This window comes from Octopus sinensis, linkage group LG23 (assembly GCF_006345805.1).
Source record: "Octopus sinensis linkage group LG23, ASM634580v1, whole genome shotgun sequence".
NCBI lineage: Eukaryota > Metazoa > Mollusca > Cephalopoda > Octopoda > Octopodidae > Octopus > Octopus sinensis.
Genome location: NC_043019.1, coordinates 1,916,420 through 1,930,046, shown reverse-complemented (window position 1 = coordinate 1,930,046; position 13,627 = coordinate 1,916,420).

Genomic DNA, 13,627 nt, shown 5'->3' with positions numbered 1-13,627 from the left:
GTCTTCTATATCATTGAGTTTTAAACTTCAAGAAATTAGAACGAAAGTTGGAAGAGTAAACCTGTAACAGTAGATGGCAGGACAGCCATCAATATAGCGCATAAGCAATAGTAATAATGACTTAATAGAATGGTTGCTACAACACTTTACCTGTTTGTTAGACCTATAGACTTACTGGCAAAACCTTTTCTACCAGGACCATTCCATTTACCACATCCAATGAGTCACTTTCTAAAAGAGTAGGATATATTTTTAATGACTTAGGGAAGTGAGGTAGCACAGCTCTAATGATCTTTGGGATTCAGTTTCAGGGTTGAGACAGGAAGGAAGCTATTTTTAAACTTTGCTATTTTTAGAGAACTGATCCGATAGTTTGCTAAAAGTATTTTTTCATGAAGAGCAGCGCCAAAGAACCATGTAAAGGTGGTAGTGATAATCTAGGTGTTAGATGAAGTCTAATAACTATTTCTAGCAGATCGGATGACATCACAGATGCTCCTTCGTCGACGTGCTTATCGCCCTATCTTCATTAAATATTTGATAGAAACGTAATACATTTTGATACGTTTCCATGTCTTATGGCTGCGTCATTATACTATATCTCCGTATGACTTCGCTTTGCAAACTAACAGTTCTCGAAGTTAGCAATAAGGATTTTTGGGCCGAAATCCAGCAATGTGTCTATTAAAAAGGTAACGTGTTGTAGTAACGATTCTATTAAGTCTTCGTTGCTGTTGTTTATGTTCTATATTGATGGCTATCCTACCACCTACTGTTACGGGTAAATAAACAAGCATATTGAATTAAGCGACAGGGAATCTTTTGGGTTTGGTATACAGGAGTGGCTGTGTGGTAAGTAGCTTTCCTACCAACCACATGGTTCTGGGTTCAGTCCCACTGCGTGGCATCTTGGGCAAGTGTCTTCTGCTATAGCCTCGGGCTGACCAATGCCTTGTGAGTGGATTTGGTAGACGGAAACTGAAAGAAGCCTGTCGTATATATGTATATATATGTATGTATGTGTATGTATATGTTTGTGTATCTGTGTTTGTCCCTCTAGCATTGTTTGACAACCGATGCTGGTGTGTTTACGTCCCCGTCACTTAGCGGTTCGGCAAAAAAGAGACCGATAGAATAAGTACTGGGCTTACAAAGAATAAGTCCCGGGGTCGATTTGCTCGACTAAAGGCGGTGCTCCAGCATGGCCGCAGTCAAATAACTGAAACAAGTAAAAGAGAAAAGAGAGTAGTGGTGTGTGAACTGGTTTATTTCAGGATTTTGCAGTTTTACTAGATATATCTATAGATAGTTAGGTACTGATTGCCCTTCTTTTTCTGTCCTCGATAATATTGCGTACTAGCAGTATCGCCCGGCGTTGCTCAGGTTTGTAAGGGAAATAACTATAAAGCATTTTTAGAGAGTTATAGCCAAAAAATAGCAAAAAAAATGATGGTAAATTTTTTGGGAGAGTTAAAAAAGGTTGAGTTGCGTCCCCTAGACAGTTTGTGGTTCGTGTTTCTGATTCTCGACCCCATGTCGAATTTATCGATTTTTTTCAGAACTGGGGGAACTTTTCAAACTTTTGGCTGCGTTAGTTTTGAATTATGACATTGGGCTATGTGTGTGTCAAGTTTCATCAGAATCGGTTGAAAGCCGTGGTCAGGGTGAGGGTACAACCTGACAGACACACAGAAACACGCACAGACAAACTGCCGTTTATATAGAGAGAGATAAACACAGAATATAGATTTGTATATAATTAGTGTTGAACACTGAAGCATAGCCTGGGCTACGGCAGAACTCCTTCTCCTCGTTTCACGGCGCAACGCATGATGCAAGATAAGTTTCTGAAGTTAATGTTTGAACAAATCCATCCGGATGATACTGGTAGTAACTGTTCCATCTAAGGGTTATTTAAAACAAAGTATCCTAGACGCTTTTATTCATAGCTTTATCTACTTCGAGTTCTACTAACAAAAAGCTACGTATTTCATAGCTCCCGAAATACAGAACTATTTAGTTGCTCAATGTGCAATTTTAATGGAGAACAAATGAAATAATCTGAATATATTATCTAGGGATTATTAAGGGGAGAATAGGGAGCATGAGTTACCTATTCCGGGATTTGCTATGAATGAGAAGGTATCATTAGACAGGAGAGTTGGTCCAAGTCTGGGCAACAAACTGGATTTTGACAAAGGTACTCAAGATCGAAGTGGTGTCGTTAATCAGGTCAAACTATTGGGGGTTTGTAACAAAAATTACTCTCTAAAGATTTGAAATTAAATGAAGATTAAATCGAAACTAAATGGTGTTGTCGATTTGCCAGGAGTATAACTATCTTCCTCTGAGGAAATAGCAATACTACAAGTAATATTACTGTAGATAAACGTATGGACATTACAAAAGCCATTTATAAAATACTCTTCGACACTTCAGTTTAGATCAATTTTGAAAGGAGCGACTAATTTGATCCGATGCTTAAATAGGTTAACAAGCTGTTGAGAACATGGGAAACTCGATGAGAAATCAATTTATCAAATGATGAATTGTCTATCTCTACCTGTATCTGTTGGAAATGCTATATAATATAACGGTGAAGACCAAATAAGAGACTTACGTAGTAAGAGAACGAGAAAGCAGAGGTTTGAGTACACGATACTTATTTGTTCAATAAATCAATTCCACTGCCTACTGAATATCCGTTACGAAACATGAAATCTCATCTATAGGCTTAACAATCTGGGACTAACTCGAGAGGTAAGTTAACAATGGTATATAAGGTGTAGTTATTTCAACCTGTCAAGTTAAGCACATATATTAACTAATAGGTGTCACGATAACACGAAGGGAAAATACTGAAGAGAAATGGAGTATGAGATAAATAGCAGGAAAATAGACCATTAAGAATTTTGCATCAATTGAACAGAGTATAAGGGATTTGCTGGATGTTGAATTATTGATTTAATTCTTAGGAAAAGTAGAAATTTAACATTTCTCGTTACTGCCTGTAGAACGATTCTAATTGTCATTAGAAGCGTAATTATTAGGAAGCAACAAATACTAGTGACTGAAGTGAGGGTTTCTTTAGGAGTTAGCAAATAGCTTTTAAATTATAAGAAATGATAGGTTTGTTTGGCTGTTGAACTATACTTCTCAACAAACAGTTGAACGTTGAGAAAAATAAAAAAAGATAATTATTGATAATTGTTTATCAGTTCATTCATTGCATAATGTATCGATAGATTAATAGAGGAAATAGAATACAACGCACATGCTGGCTGAAATCAAAGCAGGCATATTCTGTCTTAACAATCTTCTTAATGAGTTTCATTACGACTGATAGAAGTCAGATCTGATTAGCTTTAATAGACTTTAAATGGAAAAGTTATTTTTAGTTACTTTCATTAGTTAAATCTAATTGGATGAAATTGATTTAAATTTACTGAAAAAAAAACTTTTAGAATTTTCGAACGTAGAGAAAGAGAGAGATAGAGAGAAGGAGAGGTAGAGAAATAAAGGAGAGAGAGAAGGAGCGAGAGAGAGAGAGAGAGAGAGAGAGAAATAAAGGAGAGAGAGAGATTACCATAAGTTCAAATCATTAATGCACATTGTTTTTTGGCATAAGAACAATACCCGTTATGTGTAATGAAAGAGCCTGTTACATTAATGATCATAGAAAGCTGATTAGAATGTCATTGATTCTGAATTTAATTTAATCTGGAATCGATTTCAGATCAGGAAATTAGTCTGCAGGGAGCTGACCTCAACTCTTTTACAGTTTTTAGTTTTACGACAAAATGCAGCGCTCATGATTATTTTCCAGGTTATTTGAGATATACGGTTAGCAAGCGTCAGACAAATTGATATCTCCAATCTTGCAGCCAAGGGTGGAATGTCAGAAATGGAGCGAATTTTGAAGAGGTCCCGTTGCGTCGGGTTAGTATTTATATTAGTTATAAACCTGATAAAAGGTTATATCTTCAATTCAATGAGAAGTACTGTCCAATCGACATGGGTAAAACTTAGACTCTGATAGACAGTGCCCGCTGTAGGTATTTGCAGTAGCACTCAACTCATGACCACATAATTACAAAGTTAACGCCTTAAGCATAGCAACCCAGTTTCTATGGCAACATTTTACTGGTACTTCGTCGATTACGACAAGGACTGTTCCAGTTGATCCGATCAACGGAACAGCCTTCTCGTGAAATTGACGTGCAAGTAGCTGAACACTTCACAAATACGCGTACCCTTAAGGTAGTTCTTAGGGAGGTTCAACACGACACGGCGTGTGACGAAGCTGGCCATTGAAAATACAAGTACTATTCATTTTTGCCAGCTGAGTAGACCGAGGCAACACGAAAAAAAGTATCTTGCTCAAGGACACAAAGAACCGCCAGGGATCAAACTCATGAGCTTACGACCGTGAGCCGATTACCCTAACCACTAAGCCACGCTCAGCTATTCAGATGTTATAAAGCGATAAGCAATAGACTATCTTGTCGAAAATCATAATGCTACGACAATTAATAATGAACATAGAAAGAAACAGCCTGCAGGCTGTTTATCATGAAGTATGTATAAGAAATATGTCCATACTCCTGAGGTTCTTTGAAAATTTAAACACATCTTATCTGTAACTTCGATGAAAATATGGATCTACTTATCTGTCACCGAACTTATATCATTATTCAACTCATCCATCATAGTTTACATTGGGTAATGTATATGGTATTCATTTAGTTCTTCTCTTCTCTCAATCGCTGTGTATATATCTACGTCTATATCTATCTATTTATCTATATACTATTACACACTATACACTATCACACACTATCTATCTATCTATCTATCTATCTATCTATCTATCTATCTATCTACCTATCTATCTATCTATCTATCTATCTATCTATCTATCTATCTATCTATCTATCTATCTATCTATCTATCTATCTACCTATCTATCTATCTATCTATCTATCTATCTATCTATCTATCTATCTATCTATCTATCTATCTATCTATCTATCTTTCTATCTATCTATCTCTATCTATCTATCTATCTATATATCCATATATATCTATCTATCTATATACTATCACACACTATCTATCTATCTATCTATCTATCTATCTATCTATCTATCTATCTATCTATCTATCTATCTATCTATCTATCTATCTATCTATCTATCCTTCTTTCTATACACTATCACACACACATACACACAGACACACACACACAGATACACACGAACGCACGAACACGAACACATATGCAGATAACACTCTAAAGAATGTCGTTTCGAGTTACATCTTTTTCAATTTTTTTTCGTTTTCCTTTTACGGAATTCATGGGAAACAATAATTTTCAACTACAATTGAAGGTACGTATATGTGCATATTTATATATGTATATATATATATATGGGTGAGTGTGTGTATGTATAGATGTGTTTGTATACATATGCGTACAAAAACCCTCCTCACACATCTATGCGTAAATATATATTCATGTGTGCATGTATGTTTATGCATACACAAATATATATTTATTCATGTCTCTCTCTCTCTCTCTCTCTCTCTCTCTCTCTCTCTATATATATATATATATATATATATACATATATGTGTGTGTGTATGTATGGACGTATGTATATATACATATGACCTTGCATTTGTTTGTTCTTTAACCTTACTTTGATATTTTTGTCTCTTCCAATAGAGCACTTCTATAGCAGTCCTATTAATCTTTTTGTTCCTGACAAGAAACAATCACTGTATTATTGATACATGCATATATATATATACGTACGTATGTATATATATACTTAAATATATATATATATATACATATATATCTATATCTATCTATCTATCTAACTATCTATCTATATGTATGTATATATATATATATATATATATATATATATATTGAAATGGATAAATGAATTATCTTGTTACGGATTATTCAAAATTTAACCGATACCTGGGTAGCAAAAATCACAACAGAAAAAACACGGTTGAAGTTACGACCATGGGGTGTCGCAACCGTGCCTTAGCGCGGATAATTGAAGTTTAATATATTTAGTGAAGGGAAGAAATGGAGCTGAACGAATAATTGAAGAATTCTGTAGAATCTTCGTTCAGCTCCATTTCTTCCCTTCACTAAATATATATATATATATAAATCAGAAGATGTCTGTCTGTCTGTTTAACTGCATGCATTTCTACATGTTACAATCGATTTGCACCAAATTTCATACATAGGTTTCTGAAGTCCTGTTACGCGTCGTAGATTATTTTATTTTCCCGTACATCGATTGTACCGCCCCCAGGAGCAGATACCCCTCTTAAGTCACTCTCCTGGAGTCTGCAGTACTACTGCATAAAGGCCCGATGATTCCTGCAGTTTGCTTCCATCTTTACCAAAATTCTTTTTTTTGCTTATGGCTTACAAATAAAATAGCAGGCATACATTTGCGCAGCAATTCAGGTATGAAACCCCTTGTGGGGGCAGTAAACCGATTTTGATGAATGTTGAAGTTGATACCGTCAATGCAACAAAACGTCACAACTGCTTGAGTTGGTGTTTTGTTTTCAAGAAACGAAACGTATTGATAACCTATGGCACACAGAGGAAGGTGACCACATGAATTTTTATTTGAACTTATCAAGGAGACCCCGGGGTGGGGTGGAAGTAATCCACTTCGACTTATCTATTGAAATTCACTTTAACACTGTATTAGTAGTTGATAACTTTTGAATTCTACGTTCGATTTTAACTTTACGGAATACATTGGTCACTCATTGCCTAAAGATGATGTTCAAGACACTGTCTATACACGGAACAAGCAAATGCGTGGTATTTATTCAACTGGGCTATTGAAATGCAGCAAAGGGTCATAGCTTCGATAATTGGTAGTGCCATAAGATGAATTTCAACCCCAGTTGTTATTCATTAAACTTCAGATGAAGATACAGTGAGGCACATGTACTTCCATTTCAGTTCAGTAATAGGACCCCCTCGGGGACAATCAGCCTAAATCATTAACCCATAATAGTTTAAGCTGCCACAATAACAGACCATCAGAACCTCGGGAGTTTATTATGATTATTGCCTGCTATAAGATAAAGTACCGTACATTTGTTATCACTGAAATTCTGCAAGGAAGCCTCCTAGGGAGGGCAGTGAGCCCCTTTGGACCACTTTTAAAGTTCATAGTATGGTCGCAGCAAAGTATTTTAACCTCTGGAAATAATAGACCACTTAAACGAAAGTTGACGTATCGGTTACTCATGCCCTCCCGCTGACTAAACTTTAGCTTTTTTAGTTAACTTTAGGATGATCGAATTTAATTTTACACCCGGTTGTCTTCCCCATGATATTACACCACAATTAAATGTGGAATGGGGAGTTAAATTTTTTCTTTGAACTTTGGCGTCATTTCACACTCCTAACCAAGAAAGCAAGATTTAACCCAGGGTTAAATTTTAACGCCTACTGTATGTGGATTGTGCAGTTTCACAAGCATGCCTAAACTGTGTGAATGATTGATTAGCATTTTCACCCGGCTGTCTCACCGTTTAATTGCACCTCAATTAAGTGCGAAATGGCGAACTCTAGTCAATCATACATCAGTGAGTTGTCTTCAGCAGATTTCAATACAAATTTATATTATCTAAACCATCAGACAACTCGAGTGTTGTTCATTAAGCGAAATTGCTCTTATTTATATCGCCGCAAACACATTTCATAGTGAACTTTCCAAAGCCCTGGCAACGCTGGACGAAACGCTTAGCGGTATTTCGCCTGTTGCTACGTTCTGAGTTCAAATTCCGCCGATGTCAACCTTGCCTTTCATCATTTCGGGGTCGATGAATTAAGTACCAGTTGTGTACTGGGGTTGATGTAATGGACTAGTCCCCTCCCACAAAATTTCAGTCTTTGTGCTTATAATAGAAATGATATTTAAGGATATTTAACACAGAGTCAGATGGCATCCTTAGATAATTAATATTAGGGATATGTTAATTATTTTAGGGATATGCTAATTATTTTAGGCATATAATATATATTTTCCATGCTATCTAACGAAAAGACCAATTTATATTCTACAATCGGTTGCAAGCTGTCTATTAATTAATATATTGATTTCAAATTTGACACAAGCCAGCAAGTTCCAAGGTAAATCGATTACATCGATCCAAGTGCTGAACTGGTACTTATTTTATACACCGCGAAAGGATCAAAGGCAAATTGGACCACGAAGGAATTTGAACTCTGAACGTAAAGGCAGACGAAATGCCGCTATGCATTTCGCCTGGCCGCCTTATCTCTTAATAAGTATATTATTAATATTTGGAAATTACTCTGTTTTGTCGCATGACAGCGATCAAACCGTGGCTATCGCAATTTTTGTATGTTAAGGATTAATAATTATGTATGTTAGAGATATATGATGCGATCTGAGGTCAATTTTTCCGATGTTTCGAAGGTTAAGTTATCCAACAGAGCTGTTTATTAAGCATATTGTTATTAATTAGCCCTAGACCAGACATACGCTAAACTATGCTCAAAGCCATTACAACCATGAGGAACACGACGAGCGCTAAATGTTCTTAGAAGTACATTACCAAATGTAGTATGACTTTAGTTCGGACGCTTGTCGTAATTAAAAGGAAGTTTCTAGCTGTTTGAACATCAACGGACAGATGCCTGTTCATTTGTGTAGAATTTAGTAAGTGAAATATCAAAATATTTAATGTTTGTAGAGATATTTTATTATGGAAGCCTGTATGAATCTTTTATCAGGCTAAGCGAGTTCACAGGAAATGAAATAACGTTTACGACCTTATTTGCTCGTAAATTGATAAGCAAAAGAAATCTTAAGTTTTTAGACTAAATGTTTGTTTCATTGCGCTTCATATTTCATCTTTGCAACGTTCATCTGAAGGAAATGAAACTATTCATGAATTGTTAGCTGTTTTGAAATGGGAATGTTTCAAAAACTAATTTTCATTTTGCGCACTTCGAATGATATATTGTCATATTTATTAGTTCCTGCAAGTAAATACATTCATTAAGGAACGTTGATAAATATTTACGAATTGTCAGCTGTTTTCTGTGTCTCAGAATTAGATCTTTTTAGCAAACTAAGCATGTATGTATGCTACAGAGAATTTAACTTATGGCGAATTATTCAATCTTCAAACGAGAAGAAAACTTTCTAATTCTACATTTCTATAATACAGTTTAGCAATCTAAACCACTGCCCATCGTCATTATCAACCGTTTTGTCATCTGGCTTCCGGTTATACGTCATATAACAATGCACAAAGGCACCATTGCATTTGTATGGCGTCTTTTTAAATTAGGAGAAGAGTGAAATATCTTTTGATTAATCAGACATTTAAATTAAGATATTTTTGAACTTTGATATATCATATAACAAAGATAGATAATGGTTGGTAGACATTTTGTTTAGAATCATCAAACTTTCTTGTGATAAAATGGAATGGATATAGAAAGAAACTACCAACGTAGGCTTTTATCGTGAACTTTGGATGAGAAACACTTCCATTCATAATTTCAACACGTAAATCTTATCGCTGAAAATATGTATCTATCTGCCTACCACCTGGATTGTGTCACACTTAGAATGAACATTCAATGGTGTATTTGAAAGGAAATAATGGATATGTCTTTCCAATTGTGCTTTACTCTCTCTCCCCTCACTCTCTTCTCTCTCTCCCTCTCTCTTTCTCTAGTTAAATAGTTAGATGCAGATGTACTTGACAGTATATATCCCAAATAGTCTGAAATATATATTTTCTATGGGAATGCTCAGTGGTGAGCTACCAGAATCGTTAGCAGGCCAGACAAAATGCTTAGCGGCATTTCGTCCGTCGCTAAGTTCTGCGTTCAAATTCTGCTGTCGTCGACTTTGCCTTTTACCCTTTCGGGGTGGATAAAATAAGTACCCGTGAAATACTGATGTCGATGTAATTGACAAGTGCCCTCCCACTGAACTGGCTGTTAGCGTCCTGAAATTTGAAACCAATAGGAAATTAATTAAACCCTCGACAGCAATGACGTTGTGAAGGTAATACAACTCAGACACATTCATGGCCAATAATATTTAGTTACGTCCATTGATGCACAAAAAATACACAGTACAAACATATACATACACACACACACACATACACGCACACTTGCTTACATTGATAGTCACGCATGGGCTTATATATCACTGGAACACGAATATATTTTTTTTACTGTTGTTGTATTTAGGGATAGTCACGTTGCCTGTTTAGCCAATGAAAACACACGCACTATATACTTGGTGTTCACTTGCTACACATGTGTGTAATCTAGACCTCATGTAACACAAATATTCGGTGACCTAGTATTGAAAGTAATAAAGAAAATTCGAATGTCTATTTATTTCACATAATTTCGAAATTTTTCAAGTGCATTGTGGAGCCTAAAGATATACATTGAAGAGCTTTAGAGTTTGACACGCTTGTGCTCAAGGGATTTCACAAAAGAAAACTAATACGTATTACTGGATATAAAAAAATCAAATGAGGAACGTCAAACGTGTTATAGACTAATTTTTCACCAATTATTCAAAATTTCAAGTGGGCTGCGGAGCCTGGAGTTATAAATTTAAGAATTCGAATCCTAACGCAGTTGTTTGTAATATATATATATATATATATATATATAATATATATATATATAATATATATATATATATACACATATATATGTATGCGTATGTATGCATGCATGTATGTTTGTACTGTGTATGTCTGCATATATATATATATATATATATATATGTATATATACATATATATATATATATCTGCAGCACTCCAGCATCGCCACGGCCTTATTGCCGCCGAAACATACGAAAGAATAAAGCAATAAAATAACATATGCATGGAGGCAAACACGTTGGATCAAAAGAAACTTGCGAAAATATTCCAAAAGCCAAAACCTTTAATTTTTAGTAAACAATGAAAGAAGTAACAGCCATGTTGGTACAGTTTTGTTGGTAAACAGGAAAATTGATGAATTCGAAAAATGAATGAGCACAAAATAATTTGCCAAACGCAAATAAAGTGTACCATCTCATTCCTTGGTTTCTCGTTTCTGAAGATTTATATTTCAACAATTTTGACCTGAAGATGCCAACACAAGGGACGAAACATGATATAATTTTATCAATGTAGTGTGTTCTATCAATTTAGTATATTAAGATTTTGGGAAGCGTTCATTGTCAGAGTGGACAGAAATTGATTCGGTTGTTAAAAGCTGTCTCTGCTAAGATTATATTTCTTGTACTTTTATGCTGCTTTCGTTGAACTCTGACAATATTCGCGATACATATCAAACTTAGGGATATTATCTTTTGAATTCCTGTCCAAACCAGTACTTGAAATGCGAGAATGAGTCTCATATGGCGCAAAGGTTGAATCAATAGTAATATTACGCATCCAAACCTTTTCGTTGTTAATATCTGTCAATGGTTTCTCCGTCATAACCATGAAGCTAATTCCTAAAGGCTAACCATATAATGAGTGAGTTAGGGAAATAATTCACAGATTTGTGCAATGATATACGTGGGATTATTTAAGTATATTGGTTTCCAATTTTGGCACTATGACAGCAGTTTCGTGGAGTTTTTAGGTGTTTTCGCTCAATAAACACACACATCGCTTGGTCTGGGAATTGAACCGCGATCTTCCGACTGCGAGTCCACTGCTCTATCCACTGGGCCATTGCGCTCCACTAAATATATATATATATATATAATTATTTATATATATATATACGTTTTTATTATTGTTTTGCAATTTACTTAATCATTGATATTTTATTTTTATTTTAATTTTAATATTTCGATTATATATATATATAATTATTTATATATATATATACGTTTTTATTATTGTTTTGCAATTTACATAATCATTGATATTTTATTTTTATTTTAATTTTAATATTTCGATTATATATAATTTTCTACATGGTGTAATTTAATTGTTCCTTTTGAATTGATGAAAGGTGTTTTTTTTCTAACTTTATATATATATATATATATATATATATATATATATATATTATATTGTGTGAAATTTGATTTAGTATTTCTAAATTGAATTTTTGTCTGTCTCTGTAATTTGGGATTTATATTCCCTCAAATAATAATTACACTCACACACACACACACACACATATATACACACACACATATATATATATGCTGATATATTAAGACAATCTCTTTGGATCAAAAGAAACTTGAGAATATATTCTAAAGACCACCATTCATTTATTAAAAGTTAATAAAAGTGACAACCGTGATGATGCTGTTATTGTGCAAACAATAAAGCTGATGTATTCGACAAAGAACAAGCACAAAACTAATTTGCCAAACGCAAATATATTGCACCGCGAAATTCCTTGGATTCTCGTTTCTGAAGTTTTATATTTGAACAATTCTGTCTTGAAGATTCCAATTTTGTCTTGAAGATACCATCACAAGTGACCAAGCATGATATGATTTTATCAATGTAGTCTGTTTTAGATGAAGACTTTGGGAAGCGTTGATTGTCAGAAGAGACATAAATAAATTTCGTTGTAAGATTTGCCTGTTATAATTGTATTTCTTTCACTTTTATGCTGCTTTTGTCGAACACATTATCACTAATCGGAATACATATCGAACTTAGAGATATCTATATTTTGAATTATTTTCCAAGTTGTCGCTTGAGATGGGAGAATATCTGTTTAATGGCGTAATGATTGAATCAGACGTTATAGTCGGCAGCCTTTACTTCCCATAATCCTCGTTCGTCAATGGCTTTGCGTTCATTCATACGTACGAAGCTAATTCCTAAAGGGGAAACCATATAATCAGTGCGTTAGTAAAGTAATTCACAAATTTGTGCAATGGCCCATTCTGTGGCGAAAAACTCGAAATTATTTTACTTGTATTGTTATTATTTTCAACGGGATGAAGGCGATCCGGACGAGGTTGGTGTGTATTACGGCAGTTTTGATTTACAATAATTTTCATTCACACTTACACGCATAAACACACGCACGTACGCACACACACACGCACGTACGCACACACACACACGAACACACACACATATATGTGTTTTATCTCTTTAATTAGTTATGACCCGAGAGCTGCGGCCATTAAAAAATATGGAAGGCTAACCATCTCTGTATAGTTCCAATTTTAGAATATGTAATACCGTAGCTTGTGTGGTAGTACATATAGCTCGTCTTTATATTATACTTGTTTTAGCCATTGGACTGCGGCCATGCTGGAGCACCGCCTTTAGTCGAGCAAATCGACCCCGGGACTTATTCTTTGTAAGCCCAGTACTTATTCCATCGATCTCTTTTTGCCGAACCGCTAAGTGACGGGGACGTAAACACACCAGCCTCGGTTGTCAAGCAATGCTAGGGGGACAAACACAGACACACAAACACACACACACATACATATATATATATATACGACAGGCTTCTTTCAGTTTCCGTCTACCAAATCCACTCACAAGGCATTGGTCGGCCCGGGACTATAGCAGA